This window comes from Bombyx mori, chromosome 11 (genome assembly GCF_030269925.1).
Source record: "Bombyx mori chromosome 11, ASM3026992v2".
Lineage (NCBI taxonomy): Eukaryota > Metazoa > Arthropoda > Insecta > Lepidoptera > Bombycidae > Bombyx > Bombyx mori.
Window position 1 is genome coordinate 11,003,398 of NC_085117.1, and position 12,729 is coordinate 11,016,126.

Below are 12,729 nucleotides of genomic sequence, written 5' to 3' on the forward strand. Positions count from 1 at the left end.
TTTGTTATTGCATTTGCGGAAATAATTCGATAAGTGCCATCTATTTTAACGCCGTGGAATTAATACTATTCAAAATATTTTCTAAAGCTACTTGCAGATGGCAGCACATGGTGCTTAGAACAGTAATATCTTTAGCCAAATATTACTTAGTAATTCATAAAATAAATAATGTAGTACGTACTATACGCAGCAGACTATTTTGTTTAAAATCAGCGAATGTTCATAGTAATGAATTATCCGACTATAAATCAGACAACTTGAATTCTCTCAAGTTAATGATTTCGTCAATCTCAAGTTAATAATTTTTGCACACTAGTTGCTAAGAATTATAGCCAAATTAGCCAAACAACAATTTTATTTATTTCTGTGGTGGGTTTAGAAGACTCATTGAACCAATGCAATCCAATCTAATCGAATGTTTCAAGGTGGGAAGCGGCGTCAGTGTCTGGTGAGCCTTGTGCTTATAGCAGTAACATTAACAGAGGATTTAGATGTCAGCCCGGCATCAAGAATCGAGAATAGACAAAAGGAAAGTCACGCGTTCTAGCCCGTGTGAATCCCAAACGTTTGCGTGGTATTTACGTCTCTAGATTAACGCTATTAGAATGTGACATTGTGTAGGGGAGAACGGACGTATTTGCTGTTTAGCTAACATACATAAATATGAAAAAAAGAATCAGTTTTAACATATATGCTTAGATCATTACAGGCATAAGATAGTAGGTAAATCTCAGTAATCATCGATGATAATGCCGAGGGATCAACTATCCACAACGTGAATGCTGTTGGAGATCCTTAACAGTAGTATTGTTTAAGAGCTATCCCACTTATAGACTGGAATGAGTAATTGCTTTGTGTCCGAAATAAGCAAGATCTAAGCGACAAAAGATCGATTCGTTGAAGAAATATTTCAGGATCATTTTAAATATCTCGGCCTGCATTGCTTAACATTCATCAGTATCATAATTATTTCACTTACCAAGCTCTATAATCTTAGTCTTAAAAATCGAACAAACTGCTAGACCTCAAGATCTTTTAGTATGAAACAAATATCTAAATAACAACAAATACTTCTACAGCACCTCTTGTGAGTCCGCACGGGTAGGTACCAGCACCCTGCCTATTTCTGCGGTGAAGCAGTAATGCGTTTCGGTTTGAAGGGTGGGGCAGCCGTTGTAACTATACTGAGATCTTACAACTTATATCTTAAGATGGGTAGCGCATTTACGTTGTAGATGTCTATGGGCTCCAGTAACCACTTAATACCACGTGGGCTGTGAGTTCGTCCACCCATCTAAGGAAAAAAAAAGACGGTTAGGGCGTCTTGTCGGCCACAAGTATCACTACCCTTCTTGTGGCGAAACAGTAATGCGGGTCGGTTTGAATGGTGGGGCAGCAATTAAAACAATTAAGACTTAGACTTTATGTCTCGGGGTGACTATCCACACACATTGTGATGCCAATAGGTGTAGGTAATCATTAGGTGAGCGGTGACCTCGATCCCGCGTCTTTATAATAAGAAAACAGCAACGAAAACGAGTATATGACCAACTTTTACGGTAGGAATCACCACCGCCAGTTGACAACTTGACACCACGTGAAAAACCGTCACCCATCTCCAGATATGCTATGACATGTCCTTTTTCAAACGAGGCTTGTGGAGAGTATTAAACGGTAGGCAGCGGCTTGGCTCTGCCTCTGGCATTGCTGAAGTCCATGGGCGACGGTAATCACTCACCATCAGGTGGGCCGTATGCTCGTCTGCCTACAAGGGCAATAAAAAAAAAAAGATATGAGAGAAAAGTTTCAATAGTATTGTCGACTATCAAAGTGGGACGTATGTCATTAATATGTAGGATGTGCGATATTACATTATGCACCACCAGTATTTACTGGGACGGATTTTGTTAATTATCTATATGCTTCGGCATTTAAAAAATATATATATTTAAAAACGTTTTGTATGCTTTATGCAGTTGCAACGAACGATGTTTGCCAGAGGTCAGTGTGATTTGGCGTTGTTGTGATGCTAAAGACGCGACGCATGCGCGGATGGCGACCTTCTCGCGTCCTCATCGGCAGTTTGCCGCTCACGCCGTGCCGTCACACATGTAAACAGACGGGGAAATCACAAATACGATACACTTTCGCCTCCAATATCTTATCGGGCCTACGACGGACATTTTTTTTTGTAAAGTGTTGTGATGTGCTCTACTTACATCTAGTGTTATTTCAGTACTGGCACGGCGTAGCATAAGGTTTGTATTTTTTTTTAATTTAATCTTTAATTTCATCTTGTGAGTAATTATATTTTCTTGCTAAAGTTATACAGACCTCTGAAAGACGATAAAACGTCTCAAAATCTAAATAATGCAATTGTACTCGTATGTTGTGTAATATGTCGGAGGTCATGACCTTGAACTTTTCGTAGGGTCAACGTCCGTGACTGATCAGATGTAAACAAAAATGTAAACATTGAGTAAACTGCTTACTAAGGGAGGTTTTTGGAAATTTTTTATTTGTAGAAAATTTGTGATAGTATTTTATTATATTCACTATATTCCATACATTTTTGATGTCGACGCGTAGAAGGTAATACGGTCCATTAGAGCCCACCAATTATTAAGAAATGTCGTTCTATCAATCACCCTGCAATAATTATATTTCGTAGCAGAAATAGGCTGAAATAGGCTTTTAATTATACAAATTTAACATAGAATTATTGGAAATAATAAAAATCTAAAGTACATTACGCGACAGGGATATCGGCCAAATTCAAATTTGGTAGGTACTCATCACGATATTCGCATGAGAGCATACATTTTATTCTTGTCTACTAGGATACGAAATCTTATTTGACTTAAGATCCTCTTCCTTGCGTCGTATTCCTCATTGCTGAGAGTCGTGACCACCCTTTTGTATCACCTTCGCACGCACGATCTTTCTCCATCTATTCTTGTCTCTGGCGGTGTGGAGGGCGTTGTGAAACGTGGAATCAAGAGCGGTGCGGATCTAGTCGGACCAACGTATTGGGCTGCGTCCCCGAGGTCTTTTCCCATCTACCTTACCAGTCACGATGTGCCTCTCGAGATTACCACCATCCTTCCGTGCAATGTGGCCGAAGTACTCAAGGATTCTGCGAAGACACTCGGATGATTAGATTAAGATCCTAAATAGGCGGAAAAACGGGTTTTCAATCATTGAAAAATAACGGAATTATAACCTAAGTTTTAACGATTAATTGTATTTGTGCTATACTTTTAAGAGAGAAACAAATAAATAAATACATATAAATTATTATCATGTTATTTTTTTATTATTTTAAAAAGCTCTATTTCCAAATTAAATATCAATGAATGAATATCAAATGAATGTCCCTTAGCGGTTTCAACTAGAAGTATGTAAGTGACGCTTTCACAGTAATATTTTTATTATTACTCTGTACATATTTTCAATTTGGGTGCAGCAATTCTAAGTATTTCTGAGACAAAAGCAACTTAAACTTTTTTCGACATACCTACAATGAATGTCATCTAATATCAATTAAAGTCGGTACAAGTTTTTTAAAGAGTACTGCCATTACCATACTTTTGAAAATTTACTAGATTAGACGACGAAGCACAAAGATTTATTTTCTGTGTTAGTTATTCCTACTTCTGTTTGTTAAAGAAAAAGAAAGAAAAAAACTTCCGATTTGAGCCCCGAGAGCTCACCTACACGTTAGGATAAAGCTGAAATAGCCTCTCAAGGCTATCAGCATAGGTAGGAAAAAAAAGAACGATAGGACAAACAATAATTCACTGTCGCTTTTAATACAATATTATCAAAGGAAAAAATATAAAGCGATTTTATTAAAGGTAAACCAGTGCATAAAGATTCGATTAAGGTACAGTGGACAAAACAATAAAGTTACATGACTTTTTAGTATTGTGATTGTTTATGAGTACGGACTTATTTGTCATAATATTAACCTGGCCATTCCTCTAAAGCTAACAGGACCCATTTTGACCCTAGAATCGGGCCATTATAAAATTGTATAAAATTTTTGTTGCAAAACAAATTGTAGAATACGACGATTTGATTTTCCTTCGTCATTTTACAATATTTGAAGAACTGAAAGTTTTATAAAAATATCATTTCACGTACATAGCTTTGAATCACAATAAATTTTATTTTTGGAATTTGAACTGAATTTATATTGAATGACTTGATATCTTAGGAATCTTCTTTAGGATTATTTTTATGAGTGTTCTGACCCTGTCATTGTCTGGTGCCGTGATACTTTCGTCGGTCGTACATTTTATTATATGTCTGATTCGACGTCTAGAGCGTTTTATTTTCGTCTAGATCTGGAATATTCTGGATGATCTTCGTGTTTTTCACTTTTAAAATTGTATGTTTTTTTTAACAAGGATATTACTCTATATATCCTTTTAATTATAAAAGTTCTTATTTATTTTCCGTTTTCTTTTTTCGATCTATCATCGTACTGAGGTGGTAGGACCTCTTGGGAGTCCGCACGGGTAGGTACCACCACCCCGCCTATTTCCACCGTGAAGCAGTAATGCGTTTCGGTTCGTAAGATGGGGTAGCCGTTGTAACTATACTGAGATTGTAGAACTTATTATATCTCGAGGTGGGTGGCGCATTTACGTTGTAGATATCTATGGGCTCCAGTAACCACTTAACACCAGGTGGGCTGTGAGCTCGTCCAACCATCTAAGCAATAAAAAATAAAAAATTACAACAAACCGAAAATTTTAAGGCACTAGAAAATTGGTCCCTGGTTTTATGAGGTGTCCGAATAAATGAACAACGGATGTAATGGTACATAGTTGTCCTCTGTGAAATGCCATAGGTTTTCATTTTTTAAATATCACTTATTTTATTTAGGCGTTCAGTTTTTTATGACTGAATCGTCAAGGAAAACTATATAAGAAAAGAAAAAAGGAAAATTCACAGGAAGATTACGAACAAATTTATTAAAGTTTGAACATGACAACGTCTCTCGGTGTTCACCTTCAGTTAATAAATGAAACGAATTTAAGGATGCGCAATTTTGTTGACACCTGGAATAACCGTTAGATTTGAAATTTAAATAATTTATAAACAATGATGGAATTGACAATTTTTTTTTGTTTTTGGATACTCTTCGTCGTTTTTTTCCTCTCGAGTAATCGACGGGGAGGTGAGAGATTAGATTAATTTCTGAAAACTATGTAGTTGTAATTTGAAATAGACTAGACCTCCCTGAAGTTCACTTAAAGATAATGAATAGGTGGAGCTAATTTAAATATACCGTGTAGCAGGTGATCGACCTCGGGGGACGGAGGCTTGCGATCCGAGGATCGCTGAGAGGTTCGTGTTGTTTCACGCCTTTCGAAATACGCTTCCATATTAACTTTAATAAGTTTGATATATAAATAAGTCGTGTTTTATGACTATTATATTTTTTTCTATGTAGTAATTACCATTTTATTTATTTATTTATTTTTTATTGTTAAGATGAGTGGACATCGACCACGTGAATGCCGCCAGCCATCTTTAGACATGAGTACTAAGTCTCAGTTTTTACAGTACAACGGCTGCCCCACTCTGCTAACTGAAGTCGTCGTGACCTAAAGGATAAGACGTCCGGTGCATTCGCTAGATATAGCGATGCAACGGTATTCGAATCCCGCAGGCGGGTACCAATGTTTCTACTTACTTGACAAATGTTGACGATTGATTTCCACGGTGAAGGAATAACATCGTATAATAAAAGTCAAACCCGCAAAATTATAATTTGCGTAATTACTGATGGTAGGACTTCCTGTGAGTCGGCACGGGTAGGTTCCACCACGAGAGACCTTAGAACTTATATCCCAAGGTGGGTGGTGGTGGTTTACGTTGTAGATATCTATGGGCTCCAGTAACCACTTAACACCAGGTGGGCTGTGAGCTCGTCCACTTATCTCAGGAATAAAAAAAACGCACTTCCGCTTCACGGCAGAAAGAGACAGTGTAGTGGTACCTACCCGTGCGGACACAAATAAGACGTCCTACCACCAGTAGTTACGAAAATTACAATTTATTCGGATTTGAACGCCGGCACAGTTGCATCGCTTGATACAAACGCGCTGGGTGGCATATTTTTTAGGCCATGAAGACTTCAGAATTTAGGTACATTATTTTTAAATGAAAAATGTTGTAAAATCATTTAAAATTTTTTAAATCTTGCAACGTCTGTTTTGTTAATTTGTCTAATTGGGGAATCTACAATAAAATATATCTTCAAAACATTATTCCGAGTATTGGATGGGTAGCTAGGAAAGAGAATATCAAACATGTATAAGTACTTTCTACTCAGTAACGACTATTGTGTAGACTATAGTAATTAGAGTAGATAATTATGTACTTACTCACGTAACATATATGTACATATTTGAGGCCAAAAGAGGAGATGATAAATGTTTCTTAGAAAATTAATCAATGATTTGTTATTTAAATCTTTATAAATTTTCTTCCAAACCTATAAAAATGTTACTTATGAGCAGTTGTAATTCGTGAAAGTCTAAGAAAAAACAATTATTGCTTATTCTGTTATGTCTACGGGTATCCGGTGATTTCCAAACCTTAATATATGAAATAATTTTGATACTCAAATAGAATATTTAAACAGAAAGCCAGGATTTGAACATTGTGGTTTAATTCAAATAAAATAGTTATCGTTAAAAGCCTTTACTATGTCGTCGCAGTTTGTTTACATTAAAAACTCCTTCGACATCCTCCGTACGACTTTGTTTTGGATCATATCCAAAAATACCCAGAATTTTTGCATTTGATCGTGTGTGTGTGCGTGTGTGTTGTGCTCCCGCCAAATTTGATACCAATTGATCGTGTTCACGCGTCACCGGATATTTTCGGTAGTCATTACAGTTTTTACAACGTTTTTGATGCGTTTTCTTTGAAAGATCGCAATCCCATTTAGAGATAAATTACGTTGGCATATTAATTCTAAATTGGTTTCATATGGCGGCGATTTTACTCCACGTCGAATGCGCTTGATTCGCCTTTATTACGAATAAAGTGGTTGCCAATTTCAGCAACTTTGTTGCATGTTTTTGTTGACGACAATGTTTTATTTTGTATTTTTTCTTAGTTGTACATGGCGGAGGAGTGTTGTCACGGATCGTCTTAAAATATCGGTTGAGTTAAATATAAATAATAAATATTTTCAAGCTTTCAAATAGTTAGGGTAACGTTTTTGGAAAACATCTATTTTAGTACTCGAAGATAAGTTTTCTCTTGGTTTTGGATAATTTCAATTGTTGTTTAAAATTAACATACACCTATACTTATTGCTGACTTGTTTTATTAATTTAAAAAAAAACTTTACTTCGACAAAAAACACGTTTATAGGTGTTTTACATTCATTTTATAGAGAAAACGCGTTTCCTTGTTACTAAAATATATCTATTCATTATGTTTAAAACTACTTTTACGGTTTAATTTCGCGTTTATAATTGTCATTATATTATTTTTGTAGTTTGGAGTACTTTAGGGTTTTCGTAGTCACGTATGATTGTGACGTATTCTAAACGTTGGAAATATAATAACATAGACAATAATAAATGAGAGATTAAACCGTAAAAGTAGCTTCAATTGTGTCTGCGAGTCGCAAAAATTGAATAGAATACTATATTATTAGTCAGCCAATAGGCTTGGTTCCACAGAATGTTGGTACTTGAGGAAGTACCAGATTGGCAGTGGCAATCAGTATGCCCTGCCAACTATGTCGGCAGATCAGACTGCTCTGTACCTAGGTTGCACGTAACGAACTATTTCTGTTCGAGCGTGGGAAACTAGTCGGTATCGTAGACATTATAGTTGGACAGTGACTAATTCTAAAATGTATTGTTATAATTTTGATTGTAGTTTATCTTCAAACTATGTGGTAGAGCTTATTCATACTAAGCTCCCCTGCATTCTAGCGTAATTAAGTGTAATGCTTGGCGATGCTTTGCGGATAAAGATAGCTAGCTGTTCTTTTAATGCGAATTTTCATACCCGATCCTGTAGATTGAATGGTAAACAGTCGATGTCGCCCAAAACACGTCATTACGGATGCTCCCGATTCATTAAGGGTGCTTTTAGGTACCACAAGCACCGGTCACTGTCCTAGTCGAACCCGTCGCTTGCGACGAAGGGCTTGACGAGCAAATAGACACAGCTCACTAAGTTTCTCGCCGGATCTTCTCAGTGGGTCGCATTTCCAATCCGGTGGTAGATTCTGCGAAGCACTGCTCTTGCTAGGGTCAGTGTTAGCATCACTCCTGCTTGAGCCCCGTGAGCTCACCTACTAGTTAAGGTTACGTTGAAATAGCCTCTCAAGGCTATCAGCTTAGGTAGGAAAAAAAAGCGAATTTAGAAATTTTACCTTCATCGTTATTTTCAGTCAACGAAGTACTTCTTAAAGTGAAATGGTCAGGTAGATAGATTAATCTAAATTTTTTTTATTGCCCCTGTAGGTAGACCAGCATACGGCCTACCTGATGGTGAGTGGTTACCGTCGCTCATGGACGCTCACGGGCTCGATCTGCGAGAATTGCTTAATTATAGCTAACCATCTGTTATTGCAAAGCGTATGCTTTTTTGTTTTGTTAATAATAAATTATCGATATACCGTGATCCAATTTCCTAGGAAAACGTGTATGTGACTGAACTAGTTTGAAATAATAATTAATGACTATCTCAAATAGACAACACGGTTCATAGTAACAAGACGAATTGGTCGCAACATACATTATTGCAAAATTGCATTCAAACGGTTATCACTATATAAACAGATCACGACATGCATTAAAGTCTCTGTAATTAGATAAAAGTTGTTTATAATATAAAATTGTTATGAAAATTGTTTTACCTAACGTACACGCTTGCATACGTAAACCGTTAAGCTGGTGGAATATTCCTGCTACGCGCTTAAATCTTGGGTTGAGCATATAAATCTTTAAGAAATATTACTATAAAATATGAAATTATTTATTGTACCTAGAGTAGAGTAGAGTAGAGAGTAGAGAGTAGTGAGAAATAATAAAAGGGACTTTTTTTGCTTCGATGGGTAGACGAGCTCTTTTTGTTTTATGGCTTAGATGGGTGGACGAACTCACAGTCCACCTGGTGTTAAGTGGTTACTGGAGCCCATTGACATCTATAACGTAAATGCGCCACCCACCTTGAGATATCAGTTCTAAGGTTTCAAGTATAGTTACAACGGCCGCCTCACCCTTCAAACCGAAACGCAGTACTGCTTCACGGAAGAAATAGGCAGCGTGGTGGTACCTACCCGTGCGGACTCACAAGAGGTCCTGCCACCAGTTTAAAGCTCGCGGCCCACTTGGTTTTAAGTGGTTACTGGAGTCCATAGACATCTACAACGAAAATGCCACCACCCACCTTGTGACATGACTTCTAAGGTCTCAGTTAAAGGTATATATGTTTGAAGAGGCAGGAGTCAGCTCAAAGATCTGCGTCAGTCTATCGACCAAAGTCAGAAAATGACGTACATAGGTCATGGAAGGTGGAAAGCGCATAACAAATTCATACAAAGATAAAGTATCACGACTCAAGTACTTATTCGGTTTTATTAAACATGTTTATAATAATTACTACACGTTACTTTCTGTTCTATACTCGGAATATGTTCATATTTAGCTGTTTCCTAAGCATTTTTACATCTTACTAGCTGACCCGGCAGACTTCGCAGTGCCTCAACCGACAAATAAGACCTAAACTTTTGTATAAAATAAACTTAAAACAAACAAAAAGAATCCGTCCGACGGGGGACACATCAAAGGGAAAACAAAATTGTTATTTTTATTTCATTCCGAGCATTTTTATATTTATCTGCCTTTTAAACCTTCTCTGGACTTCCACAAATAATTTAAGACCAAAATTATCCAAATTCGTCCAGCCGTTCTCGAGTTTTAGCGAGACTAACGACCAGCAATTTATTTATAAGTATATAGATAATTGAATTGTCTATTTGATTGAAAATGTCCAAAAATGTGGTCCACGGATAACCCTAAGTCAAATATTTTACTTAAGTTTTTCTAATCGTGGTAGGCAGCGGTTTGGCTCTGCCCCTGGCATTGCTGAAGTCCATGGGCGACGGTAACAACTAACCATCCGGTGGGCCGTATGCCCGTCTACCTACAAGGGCAATAAAAAAAAAGAAACCATTTTAAACATACAATCTACCACGAGTAAACAAATTACTCGCGGTAGATTATGTTGAGATTCTGCGAGGATTAATGCCACCGCCCGTTCAGCGTATATGTTTTGATTTGAAGGGTGGGGTGGAGATTTACTGGTGGTAGGACCTCTTGTGAGTCCGCGCGGGTAGGTACCACCACCCCGCCCTCGCATGGCTACTATAATCTTTCCTATTTCTGCCGCAAAGCAGTAATCCGATCTGGTTTGAAGGGTTGTTTGTTTGTTTGTTGAAGGTTTTAAAGCCGTGGGGGGGGGGGGCAAAGGTGAGGTCCGCCATCACAATTGGTCTTGGGCTATACTTCTCTTCTTGGCCTTTACTTCAGATCAGCTTAGCCCGATTGTCTTCATCTCCGCTGCCACCGTGCGCCACCAGGTCTGTTTGGGATGACCTACTTTCCGCTTCCCTTGTATAGGCTCCTGAGGTTATGGCTTTGAAGGATAGGGAACTGTTATTAAATTCTCACGCGTCTAAACAACGTGTTCCAATGTGGCTGTGATATCTCATATAATCACGTAATGGTAGGTAAGGCGTGAGCGCATCTATGTAAAGTGATATTAACACGACAATACTATTTAATTTTGACTCATGAAGCTTGTATTGGTACAGCACTTATCAGAATGTAAGTTTACATTGTTTCAACTGCAGTAAATCCTTGTTTATATGACAACGATTGTCCGAGGTCGTGATGCAACCAACTGAGTGGATAAAACAAACAGTGGGTAACCACACGAGATAATTTACTGTGGCTAACAATCACGGATTCTTCTTTTACAGCAAGCGTCATTGTTTAGTGTTTTCTTTAAAGGTTGTTTTTTTGATTGAAAGATTTTTTAAATTTAATTTAATTTTTAATTTTTCTTAATTACTTAGAAGGGTAAAAGAGCTCACGTCCTAGCTGATGTTAAATGGCTGTCAGAGGCTATAATCATTATTAACGTGAATGCCGCCATCTTGTGTCATGAATTATCTATTCCTCTTTTGAAGCATTACTGCTTCACGACAGAAATATGTAGGGTAGTTCCAAAGTTTTCCAAACCAAAAGTTTTCATCAGCAAAATTTGCTCCTGTTTGTACCCTTATAGGACTGGGGGCAGATGAAAATATAGTATTCCTATTCTACTTACGGCTAATATATCGTTTAGTTACCTTCAATTAGGACTTTGTTAGTAAGTTTTCCTAAATTTGTGCCTAGTTTGAATGACGTAGTTTATGGTGCCACCAAAGCTACTCCCTCTCCTGGTTGAGCCTTTACGCGTTCACTTTCCTGTTGAAACTGGAAAGGCTTTCGGGCTACCCCTTATACTGCCTTCCTCCTCCTCCTTGCGCCGAAAATCCTCAATGCTGTGTGTCGTGGCCTCCTCTAATAACCTTCTCCTGGATTATACTGCGCCACTCCTGCCTATCCTCAGCTACTTAATGAGGCATAATTTACAGAAAATATAGAAAATCTAGAAAGCAAGAAAAGTGTTCTACAGTTATTTTTAGTATTGATTAAGACTTTATACGCATCCATCCGATGGTGCAGTAATTAGCGCTCCTGGTTGATGGGCCTATCGTGGTTCCAATCTCCGTGTTAGGTAAAAGTTTGTGTGACGAATAAGCGTATTTTCTCTTTGTGTAAGTGTTTAATTTATATGCATTTTTATTAAAACGAATATAAACGCCCGCTCACAACAACAGCGATCAGCTGTCCCAGGTATGTTGCTTGTTTTGAGGGTAGAGCAATATGTACATCAGTCTCTGTTACCCATAGAACTGAAATTTTATTTCGGGGTCAGATTATCGTGTGTGTTTTGTCTCTGTTTATTTACTATTAGCTTTTGTCCAGCTGATCCGATAGCAAGTATCTCGTTGACCTATACGACTACTAATGTAACAGAATTTCGTAATGTAAGTTTTGTCGACTACAAGATGTCCGACCAACATGAAGATTTGCCCACGTATGACGAACGTCGATCGATACAATAGCTGTATTAGTAACTCAGGACCCTGACAAGGTCTACAAAAATAAAAAAGCTCTATGCCCTCCTATTAAATCGTATTTTTTAGTGTTTAAACAAAACTACTTTATCTCGCATACCGAGTATCAGTGATTCAAATTTACGGTCTAAAATAGTCTAAAACCACGGGTTCCGGAATGAATTGTTACAGTTAATATCACAGATTATATTATCACAGTCATAGTTAATCTAAAGAATACATATCGTCCACAAAATTAAGCATTGGCGTCTCTATCTATGTACTTTTGAGGTCATCACCAATTATTTACACATTATTAAAATCTATAACATAGTTTTTTTTCCTTCATGGCATTAGCATGTTAATAGCAAAGAGATCTTTTTATAAACGACAGCGAATAAGTTGGATTTTTCTAGAGGGTTTTGTTAAATTGAACGTCGCTCTATCAATTGACTCAATTATGTATTGGTATAATCGACAACACCAATTGTTTAACCATATAATTATTTGCC